This window comes from Biomphalaria glabrata, chromosome 1, assembly GCF_947242115.1.
Source record: "Biomphalaria glabrata chromosome 1, xgBioGlab47.1, whole genome shotgun sequence".
In the NCBI taxonomy this organism is placed as follows: domain Eukaryota; kingdom Metazoa; phylum Mollusca; class Gastropoda; family Planorbidae; genus Biomphalaria; species Biomphalaria glabrata.
Window position 1 is genome coordinate 21,987,001 of NC_074711.1, and position 12,687 is coordinate 21,999,687.

The following is a 12,687-nucleotide window of genomic DNA, read 5'->3' on the forward strand; positions in this document are numbered from 1 at the left end:
ATTGTTTTCTTTCTGTCTGATGTATCTGAAGTTGACTGGAGTTAAAATTCTTTTGTATCTGCTTCTGGTTGATAAGTCTCTTATTGATTGTAGCAGGAATTATCAATAGGGCTACTTATCAGAGTAAGGGTAAATATTGATGTACATGTAGTTTTGTTTAAGTCCTGAGTTATGGAGTCATTTTAGTGGTTAGGGATGGGCAAGTAGTAGGTAGGGATGTAGGCCTACATGTAGTGGCGGGTAGGGATGAACATGTAGTAGGTGCTAGGTAGGGATGTCCTTGTAGATTTGCTTGAGTCATAAGGCATAGATTTATTGTTGTTGGTTCTGACCTTGTAATCTGATTTATTCTTTGTTAATGTTGTATCATTTTTTGTTTATCTATGAATTCTGTATTATTCAATTCTTGTAATTCAGTTATATGTTCATTTGATTCTTTTGACATGTTGTCTATAACATTGAATTCTTGACGTTCATTTATGTATTCATTTGTCTCAGTTTTCTTTTTCTGCATATTATTTGTAGTTTCTTTCGTTTCTTCTTGTTTCTTATTACATTCAACTTTCATGTGTTGTGACTTTGTGTCTTCATTTGTCTTTTCTTCTTCTTTGTTTTCATTGGAAAAGTCTTCTAAATCTTCTTCTGATTCAATTCATTAATCTTGATCTGTGAAAATACTCCATAACTTTTGTTGTGGGCTAATCTAGTCTGACTTCGACTATGTATCATTAGTATCAATTATTACTTTAACATTAGCCACAGAACATTACAAAATAGATATACTTGATAACAACATTCAGTTCTATAAAATGAGACTTTATTAACCACTGGGAAATCCATCCAGTCTTTCTAAAACGTCGCTATATCTAATTACTATTCAATTACTATTCAAAACAGGCTACTTCTAACATAACGCCATGTTGGTCTCTTGTTCGCCTAAGTCTACTACGTCATTAGTCTGTCTTACTACGTCATTACTTTTACCGTCGCTAAAACTATACACAATATATTTAACTAACAAAACTAACCTACTCTCTAAACTAGTACATTACATTTCCTTCCCCCTTTCTTAAAAAAAAATTGTTTAACATTTTTTTACAAAAAGTACAGTAAAATGTCTTTACAATAGCAAGGAGAATTTTGTTTGAAAAAACAAATACAGTAAATATGGGGATGGACAACACAACAAATAGATTCTCTTGACATCTCATGTAGGTTCACTGGTATCTCACAAAGTTCGTTCACAGACATCTCACTGCGTTAAGTTCAATGACAATTCACCAAAGTAAGTCCTTTGACATCCAACAAGGTAAGCTCAGTAACACACTATTACTGACCAAATAGTAATGCCACTGTAAAACACAACTTTAAAAAGTCCATATAGTCTCTGACACAATACTGCTGAGTGAGGTATCTGACGTGATACACAGTTCAATACTAAGACTTTTGTTGAATGCGGTACGTGATGTGACACATAGTTCAAAGTGGTGACCTTTCTGCACATAGTGTAACAGTCCATAAGTACGAAACTTCACGTTGTAATTACCACAAGTTATGCTGTACACGGTTCAAGCTCTACGTTGTACAAGATAAAAGTTCATCACATCACAATAATGTTGTTTACGATGCCAAGTACCATCTCACTGTCCATCTTCAAGAGCATCAAGAAGCATCACAACTTCATGACATTTTCCTATTATGGATACAAAAAGTAAAAATCCATTAACAACTCATTACAACGTTTAAACAGTGATACTTGAGGCATCCCTAAATTTCCAACCCATCAATAGATTCAAGCTTATTTCTTCCTTCGCTTACTATTTCCTCAGGAATCTAAAATTTACAAATGATCGATGTGATGATACACACAAAGAAAATATAATACTTATGCTCATACTTACTTTCCAATAAGCTTTCTATATATATTATCTCCCTTTAAAACTATAACTCTTCAAATTATTTCCCTTTCTCATCAACACAGTCTTATGAGTGCCATACTATAGCATACAAATAAATATCATAACATATACAACTTATTTACAATCTAAAAGAACTCAACATGTTCATGCACTATACAATTAAACCATTGCTAGTATATATATCTATATATACTTATAAGTAAACCATCAAGAATTTACTTTCTCCAACTATATTCTGCTTCTCCATTTCTTCTTTGGTAAGGTCTAAATGACCTACAATTGTCCCTTGTACCCTGGTACTCATCAGAGTTACATCTTCTCTGAGGGTTCCCTCTATGATACTGTCTATCATAGGCATTGCTATCAAAATTTCTGTCATACTCATAATGGTCAGATCTCCTATCTGAATAGACACAGCTTCTGCATTGCCTGGCAATATGTCCCTTTCTTTGACATTTAAAACAAATAATGTTTCTTCTCACTTTACCATAAGAATTTCTTTGTCTTATTTTGGATTCATGTCTTCTATTCCAGCTATCTATCTCTCTTTGAGTCAGTTCCTTTAGTCCATGTATATTGCCTAAAAGCGAATCATGAGACAATCCTGGTATTGCTAAACCTGTACAATAACCAGTATAAAATGGTGTTTCTAAGAAAACTTTACAGGCTTGATAGCGCCTGATACTGCCATCTATCAACCTTACTTTTTTTTCATAGCCTAAGTAACAATCTGGTTTAACTAAGTTACTCCTAATTCCAACTGTACTGCATCCCGAATCTTTGACAAACCTCATAGGTTTCCCATTGATAAAACCAGAGTGTACTCTCACTCTGTTAGTTTCATCTTCAACAAAATTTATTTCTTCTACACCCCAACAATAGTTCATCTCTTCTACTTCTTCATTATCACTACTTTCTCTACTGTCCCTATCATTGGTGAAATACACTCTACTTTTGTTATTTCTGTTTCTGTTCTCTTTAAACTCAACTTTCCTACTCTGCTTTCTGTAACTATCCCTATTTTCTGATCTATTGTAATTCACTTTTTTACAGTGTGCTGCAATATGTCCTCTACCTTGACAATTAAAACAGATTATCTCTCTATAGTCAGTATTATCTCTATTTCTATCATTTCTGCTCTCATGTCTCTCTTTAATCTTAGTTTCTTTACTATATCCTACAAAATCAATGTGTTTCTTGTCTTTATTTGAAAATGAATTATTAGGATAAGCACTGCTGTAAGTTCTCATAATAATAACTATGTCCTCTAAAGTTTTTGGTTTTCTCTCTTTTATAAATGACTGTAACTGAGATTCACATTTGTTTGTAAAGTTATCTATCAAAATAAAGTTTTTAAGTCCCTTATAGCTTTGATCAATTTGCTCAAATGACATCCATTTACTGAAATAATCTTTTTCAAGATTTACTGTTGTTTGAGGATCTATCTGACTACTAGGAAAATTTTCAAAATATTTTTTCCTAAATGTACTGGCATTATGACCATAGGCATTAAGAAGCTCTTTCTTTAATATATCATAACTATTCTGAATGGTATGATCATGGTTCTGACAAATAGTTAGTGCTTGACCTTGAACAAAATCAAGTAAGATTTGAGTCCATTCATTTTCTCTTATGTTACAACTGCTCATTTTGATCTCAAAACGCTTTAAATAGTCTGAAATAATGTCTTTATCTTCCAGAAAGGGCTGCAGTTTCTTTTTCAGCCAATGATTAGTACTTTGATTATCCCTATTTTCATTCATGTTATTACCATTACTTGTACTATTACTATTGTTTATGTTTTCACTCTGAACAGTAGGTCTATCATTTGTGTTTTGTTTTTTCAATTCAGCATCTAACCTCAATTTCTCTAAATCGTACTGTAATTTTCTATCTGCCTCTTCTTTTATTAATTGTGCTTCTCTATCTTTTTCTTTCTCCCTTATCTTGTCTATTCTATCTCTCTCTATTGTTGCCATTTGCTGCACATAGCCAGTTAGGTCCTTCCCTTTAAGTTTTAATTGTTTAGCCTCAGCAATAATTTGCTGGCGAAAAGTCTCCATATCATCTCCTGGAGCTGTAGCCATTATGTTACTATTATAATCTTAGACAACAACACTTTTTCTATATATGACAAGGGTACTTAGTTTAACACTGGTTTCTTACATAGACAATAGTATACTGCTAATTGTCTAGACTCACCTTAGATCTAGATTACTACTAGATAAGGCTAAATAAATGTAGCCTACTTTATCAATACTTAAGATTATCACACACACAAAACTAATTGAATAAAGAAATAAATATATACACCAAATACATCTATGAGAGATGAGACTTTCGTCTGATAGAAAGATTAGAGACAATAGTGATACAATAGTTTTGAAACGGTACGACACTTTAAAAAAGAAATGATTCACGTTTACATACAAGACAAGTTTACAACTATACGTATACGTGGGCTCCTTGCTAGTAAATACCCAATTTTAAGAACACTCCCGGTTCACCCTGATTTAACCTGGTAGCAATAAACTAGCAAGTGGCCACTGAGTCCTATAGAATCTATTTTAAACACACTAATAGAAGGAAAAATAAACTTATCTTTTATATTGAAATCCCTTTCGGCCAACAAGTATCACACAAGGGTCAGTGGTCAGTTCAGGCTCCTCCGTCCTGGCAATCTGGATGGCTTCGGTTCTCAGCTCAAGTGTAGACCAACACCTGGTAAAGTGTTGCAATCACCCAACATACAGTGTAATGTTCTCTGAAGGTGACGATATCGGTTCAGTCAAACTTCCGGTTCCACGGTTCCTCAAGGCAGGTAGTAACGGCTCAGGTTCCTCTTCGATGAATGATTCTAAAGTGGTAAGAGTGCAGTCAATCTGGCAGTAATAGTTCAATGTCCTGTACGACGAATCCCTTCTACGGCGTCTGATTCAATGATGACGATAATAATAATTCACAACTACTTTGACGATAATGTCTCTGGTGCAGCGCAGTCCCCGATGAAAACAAGCTCACAGATGTGGTGAGGTATACGACGAAAATGTAGTCTGCGACGACTCAAAACAATCCTGACGGCGACAAAGATGAAGTTCCAAATAATAGCTCAATGTTTCACTTCCACTATCTTCAGGTCAGGAACAACAGTATGCAAAAGTCAATACTGAGACAAGCTAGTAGTGCTGTCTCACTCAAGAGAGATATAAAAAAAATGGCTAAGTCCAACTCTCTCTCTAATGAACAAAATACGCAACCTCACAGGTTGAACAGACGATCACGCAGTGTGGTAGTAGGGTATACCATCACTCGTGTGTAGATCTAGTGGATCTAGACTAGTACTTTAGAAGAATGACGTCTTCTATACATCACTGTCTGACAAAGTGATTCTAACGGTCAACTTCGATGACCTTACAAAGTTAATAACGAGCGCCGCTCAAAATATTGTAGGCCGACTTCACGACGAATGACTTACTTGACAGCGAAGTAAAACTGTCGACTTCTCAATGTTCCACGAACTCTAGTTCAACTGCTACAAATTTCTGGCTCACTTCAGGCAATGTTCTGGCGTTCTTCGATCTGGGTCGTCAAAATAATGGCGTGGCGTTCGTTCTGGCCTCGGGGTCGCCAAAATAATGTTGTGGGCTAATCTAGTCTGACTTCGACTATGTATCATTAGTATCAATTATTACTTTAACATTAGCCACAGAACATTACAAAATAGATATACTTGATAACAAAATTCAGTTCTATAAAATGAGACTTTATTAACCACTGGGAAATCCGTCCAGTCTTTCTAAAACGTCGCTATATCTAATTACTATTCAATTACTATTCAAAACAGGCTACTTCTAACATAACGCCATGTTGGTCTCTTGTTCGCCTAAGTCTACTACGTCATTAGACTGTCTTACTACGTCATTACTTTTACCGTCGCTAAAACTATACACAATATATTTAACTAACAAAACTAACATACTCTCTAAACTAGTACATTACATTTTCATTCTTTCTTCATAATCCGTTATGTGCGAAATTGCGTCTGTTTGAGAATTTTAAAAAAACTCGTACTTTTTTTTATCTTTTGTAGCTTTCATGTTTCTCGTTTTATTTCTTTTCTTTTTTCCTGCCATCTTTTGTCTTCTTATTCTCTTTGTAAGTCTATTTGCTGTTTGGCCCAAGCATAGACTATATATATTGCTATAAATTTCCAGGAAAACACTCAACAGGTTAATGATAACATAGATAAGGATTTAATGATTAAATAAATAACACACACAAACCACAGAATGTCAATTTGTTCTAGATCTAGTTTGATTCAACGAAATAAGCCGGCATTTTACTATCATGTCTCCATTTCCTCCCTCCTCTTGTTCCGCATTCGTGTAGAACAGTGTCTAGTGCGCACCATGTATCTCAGTGCGGGAATAGAGTTACAACACTGCTCCCCCCTTCTCAAACCTGTTCGTCCCGAACAGAACCTGTACTGCCACAGTACTGATGAAGTCGATCTACATGGACGACCTTCAGCTTAGACCGGGGACTTTTCTGAATGCGGTACACGACGTCGTTGATTCTTTTAATGATGCGGTATAGCAAACAGCTATGATGCTGTCTTTTCTTAGTTTTTGTTCACCCAAGCTAAGGTTCATAACTCTAACAGGTACTTTCTGATCTCTATCGATCATGACCAACGTCTTACCTACGGCAAATTCACTGTAGTTATCTTCCTTGCCCTCGACCAGTGCCGTTCTAGTTTTTGTATGACCAGGCTCCAATTTTCCCCAAATAATCAATTCAGACTGTGCAGGCAAGCTCGTATCTTCCGTCAACATGATTTTTCTGATTCGATCATTCTCTTCCTCATCCTCATCATTTAGTAAAGGAATCTCTACGTTCCCACATATCAAAGCTCCTCCGCCACTGTCAATAGAAAACCCGAATTTCTGCATAAAGTCGAGTCCTATAATGCAGTCATCGGTTATATTGGTGATCAGGAATTCATGAATGAATAACTGATTCCCGAGCTCGAATTGAACACTCGTCAATCCTTGTATAGGTATCAACTCACCACTGGCGGTTTTTAAGGAATATGAGTTCACTTTGGTTATAATGTTTTTGTTCACGACCTCTGGCCGAATGACTGATCGAGAAGCACCAGTGTCTAGCAGAAAACGATAATTTTCAACACCGAATTAGCCTTCTACCTTTAAACTCTTATTCTGCCCCAGCACGGCGACTGGGATGACGGTTGCGGGGGCTCTTATTCTCTGTATCGCCGGATTCCGCCCCTTGAAGCCGGCGCGTGCTAGTTTCCCTGGTAGCCCCGGGAACCAGTTCGTGTATTCATTTCTGATCTGTGATGGGTTCCGGTTTGTCGAGATCTTCCAGTGCAGCTTCTTTGAATATGGCCAAGTTCACCACAATTCCAACATCGTACAGGGGCCCTGGGTTGATTTTCTGGTATCCGGGTTGTTCGCCTTTCGTCCAGTGCCTCTGTCACCCTTCGGACAAGTTGTGCGAATTCTTCCTCCTTGACGTCCAGCCTTCGGCCTTGGTGAGTGCCCCCAGATGCGTCTTTGCAGCCTCGTATGACAGAGCGTAAACTAGGGCTTCGCTTGCCCTGCGTTTACCACTATCTCTTGTGGCTTTCTTCAAATCAGGGTCTCGAAGCGCATCAATGAAAGCGTCTGTGATGATGACCTCCAAGAAATCTTGTGCGGCGGTTGGGTAGGCCAAATGTGCGAGGCGTTCGATGTCTGTCTCTAGTTCCTGTAGTGTTTCATCGGGGCGCTGTTGTCTGGTCTTTAGTTGCACACGATATACTTCTTGCAAATGTTCATCCCCGTATCGGAGTTCCATAGCTTGGACCAGAGCGGCGAAATCCTGCTGGTTCGGTAGAGGCAACTGAAGCAATTCGGAGGCTTTTCCTCTTAGAGATAACACAAGGGCGGTGGCTTTCTCTTCATCATTGTTCCATTTGTTAACTTTTGCCGCTGCGTCAAATTGCTTCTTATACACGGACCAGGACACGGAACCATCAAATACGGGGGCCCTCATTTTCTTGGAGACTTCAGGTTCAAATGACGTCATATCGGCATCTGGTACATTTCTGTGCTTGCATTGAGCTTGTATCTTTATTTCATCGATGACCTTCTCCACTGCGTCTACCCTCTGCTTCATCTGTTTGTCCATGTTGGTGATTCTCTCCTCCACATCTTGCACGCGTTGGTTCATAGCCAATAACTCGGTTTTGATTCCCGATTCCATGAGATCTATCTTGGTGTCCTCGACATCTAGCTTGTCATTGGTGTTTCCTAGCCCTGAGTTTAACTCGCATAGAACCAATATTTTCGAGCACAGCTGCCATCTGTTGTTGCATAAATTCCATATCTGGTTCAACTTCAAAAAGATAGGTGTCCGGATATGCTTCTTCCTCCATCAAACCTTCCCGTAGGCGTGCCTGTATGGTTTCCTTATTTCCAATTGTCTTCAGACCTCGGTCACGGAGTTCCCGCTTCAGTTCCTTCATATCATAATGAGTTTGTCTAGCGTTTTCGTGGTAGCCATTATAAATCCCACTTCTGACACCAATAGCTATAAATTTCCAGGAAAACACTCAACAGGTTAATGATAACATAGATAAGGATTTAATGATCAAATAAATAACACATACAAACCACAGAATGTCAATTTGTTCTAGATCTAGTTTGATTTAACGAAATAAGCTGGCATCTACTATCATGTCTCCATTTCCTCCCTCCTCTTGTTCCGCACTCGTGTAGAACAGTGTCTAGTGCGCACCATGTATCTCAGTGCGGGAATAGAGTTACAACACTATACAGGACTGCCAACTGTGCGCACCACGCCTATATTTTTCAATTTAATATGTCCCGTACACCGAGGCGTCCTTGGTTGCAGGGTAGTGTTAGTAGAATGACTTCCGGTGAATCAGTTTACTTACTTTACTATATAAAGAGACCATGGGCGTAGCCAGGATTTTTTTCGGGGGGGGGGTCCCCACCCCGAACCCCCCACACCCGCGAAAAAAAAAAAATATGTATTTGTGTGTGTGTGTGTGTGTACATAATCTTTATTACATTCTGACCCTTCATTCTTTCGGAAGACGTTTATTGTGCCCTAGAATAGGTTCTTCCATGAGTTAGTGGAAAAATTGTAGATTCACCGATATTACTAGCAAAGGGGTCTGGGGGAGCGCTAGGAGCTCCCCCAGCGCGGGGCGACCCTCCCACGACGTTCAGAGCATTTGACGTCAAGCTTTTTCCATAAAAATCTGTCACTGGTAATGTCTGAAGCCTCTTCCCACCTACCATGAGGACCTCCATGAATGTGTGGCGTCATGTTGTACTAGGATATCACTGCAACTCTTCTTATGCGTAATTCATTATGTCGGAGAACATTTCCCGCAAACCTCATGCGTCGTTCTCTCACAATCTTACTAAGGGGTCGACTCCCAGTTCGGCATAGGATTTCCTTGATTTAGACCCGATCTCTATAACTGACTCCTAAAATCTGTCTTAGCCATCTTTGTTGAGCTACATTTAGTGTTTTTCGATTTCGGTAGATGACTATTCACTGCAGTTTATTAATGGAGCCCTGCCACTGGTAAAAATGTGTAACCTCTCTTGAATACGCTCTTGGAATTAAGTGACTGTAGTTTGCTTTAGATTTTATATCGAAAAGAGAAGTTTTATCGTCAAAATATTCTGTTGGGGCATTTCTACCTCAAAATGCTCTGTAGGGGGATCTTAGACTCAAAACCATCTGGAGGGGTTTTAAACTTTAAAAAAAAAGCCATCTGTAGAAGAAGGGTTTAAACTCAAAACCCCCGATTGGCTTGGCTACGCTCAAATAATTTTAGTGTGTAATTTGCTTTTTTTCTATATTGAAGATGTATTTTTAGCACCAAACCCCTCTGAATGGGGGTTTAAACTCAAAACCCCTTTCGGCAACACTCATAGCATTTTGAGTGCGTAATTTTGTTTTTTTTTCTTACACTGAAGATGTATTTTTATCCTCAAACCCCCCTGGCGGGGGGTTTAAACTCAAAACCCCTTTGACTACGCTCATAGATTTTAGAGTGAGTAATTTTCTTTTATTTATATTGAAGAGGTACTTTTTAGCTTCAAACCCCTTAGACTACACTCATAACATTTTTAGTGTATAATTTGCTTTGTTTTTATTATTAAAGAGGTATTTTTTACCTTCAAACCCCGCTGAAGTGGGGTTTAAACTCAAAACTGAGTCAAAACCCATTTAGCTACGCTCATAACATTTTGAGTGTGTAATTAGCTTTTTTTTTTATATTAAAAAGGGGGTTTATCGTAAATTTTAGATGGGGTTTTAAAATCAAAATCTTCCTTAACTTTGCTCTTGAAATTAGGGGGGTTTTCGTTTGCATTTTTCTTGTTTTGTTTTATAGAAGCGGGGGAGTTAACTGCAAAAACGCAGGTAGGGGGTTTAAAACTCAAAACCCCTGGTAGTGGGTTTTAAACTCAAAACCCCTAGTAGGGGTTTATAGACTCGAACCCCCCTGGTAGGGGGTTTTAAACTCAAAACCCCCTGGTAGGGGGTTTTAAACTCAAAACCACTTTGGTTGTGCTGGGGCAAGTGATGGTTTAGTATTAAAATCTCACCTAAAATAAACAAAATCAAGGCAAAAAATCAGTCACTAAATTCCGACTCCCCCCCCCCCCCGAGGGGGGGGATTTCATTTCGGGGGGGGGGGGGTTGAACCCCAAACCCCCCCCCCCCCTGGCTACGCCCATGAAAGAGACCATCAATTTTACACCAAATGATGAATGGAAAATCAGTTGTTTGTTTACCTTAGAGATCTAATCAGAATTGTGTTCACAAAATAAGCCAGATTTTACAACATATGATGATGATGATGAAATTGTAATACTACTTATTATAGCTTTATGTTCTAATATTATTAATATTATGAAGTAGGTCCTAATTTGAATTACCTTTTATAAGCAACATAAACCACATTTAAATTAACAAATATCTACATGCTTTTTATCTCCTGAAAAAATAAAATAAATACAGCTTAAAAGGTAATAACTAATTCTTATTAGGACGTAATCATCTTTTTTGAAGTAACTTTTGTATTATAAAAGAGGCTTGGAAAAAGAGATTGACCCTTTACATCAATTAGATAATCATTATATGACATTAGTTAGGCCAGGTTCACATTTAATCTCTCCTTCACTTTCATCTATCCCTTGGTCTGCTGGACCTTTGGGCCACCACACAAAATCTGTCAAACTTTTTTCTCCATTCTTCTCTGTCATTTGCCTTTGGTAGAATTTCATTCAGAAAATATTGAAACCTACCTTTTTACCTGCCTGGTTAGATTACTTCGAGGGCCGATTTTGAGTTTGTGTTTCCACACAAACTGTCTTTGTCACCTTGTGTTTTTTGATTTGTTTTGTTTTTTTAATATCAGAGTTGAAATTCAAACGATTAACTAAGGAACAAATAATAAGTGTGTATGAGTTAATTATATTAATTGGAAATAAAATTTAAGGCTTGGCCTGCTTAGATTTCTTCTTCGTTTTCATTTTACAGGTCGGAGGGTTCAGATCAGTAATCCTATATCTGAGATGAACTGCGCAGTGGTTTCCGGATAAGCAGTTATCCGCCGTATAGTTTTTGTTCTATAGGAAGGTTTTGTGGTCAGGGTCTTGTTCGGGCCTCTTGATATAGTATGCAGATTTGAAGGACATGGTGTCCTCTGGTGATGCTCCTCAAGGGCAAGTTTCGCTCATCCCGACTTTAAGCTTCTGGAACATATGTTGTCTCATTCTGTTGTGTCCGGTTTTCAGTCGAAAAATTATGCGTTGGTCATGTGGAGATAGCTTATAATAGGCATAGCTTATAATAGGTATCCTTTTTCTTGTAATTGGGGTGTGAGCTAGTCCAATTCTCATTTATTCTACTCTCTATTATTTTCATTTCTTCTGGGTAGAGAGGAATTTTCATTTGTTTGTTCATTCTTCCATCTTTGGATAGCATGTCTGCTATTTCATTGCCTTCTAATTCAATGTGTGCCGGAACCCACTGAAGAACAGTTTCCTTGCTGTTGATGTGAAGGTTTACAAGAGCTAAGAGTTGCTTTATATGGGAAGTATCCGAGTCTTTCAGGCTTTGAAGGCCTGTTTTGGCATCTGCCAGTAAGACAATTTGGCTGTTTGGTGTACTTGGGTAGTTTATTAGTGTGGTAGCTGCTAGTTCCAGTGCGTATGCTTTCTGCTCTATGGCTGTCTGAGCGATCGCCAGTTGCAATGGACTTTTCCACTCTTTCTCCATTGGGACATTCCATTAGTATGCCAGATCCTCCGTTTGTGTTGGATTTTTGAATGGATCCATCTGTGTAGACTCTGACCCATTGGTTGTTGGGGGTAATGGGTTTTTAAGACGAGTTCACTAATTCCTTGAGTTCTGTTTGGTTGTGATCGGATATTTTGGTTACTCTTTTGATGCTGTCTCTTATAGGAGGGAGGGAACTCTGGTCCCAGGGAGGAAAAGCATTATGCTGTTTTGTTGACTAGTGATATTTCATTTTAAGCTTCTGTGATTCCTGAACAAACGAGTTCTTTTTAGTCGGTTTTGTGTGCCTAAGGATTCTATTTTGGTGAATTGGGACAGTTTTTTTTTTCCTTTTCTTTCATCCAAAGAGACCAGGGCAGCAATTTCCTTTATAGCCCCTGTTAGGCCATAATCCTCTGGCCTATATTTTATG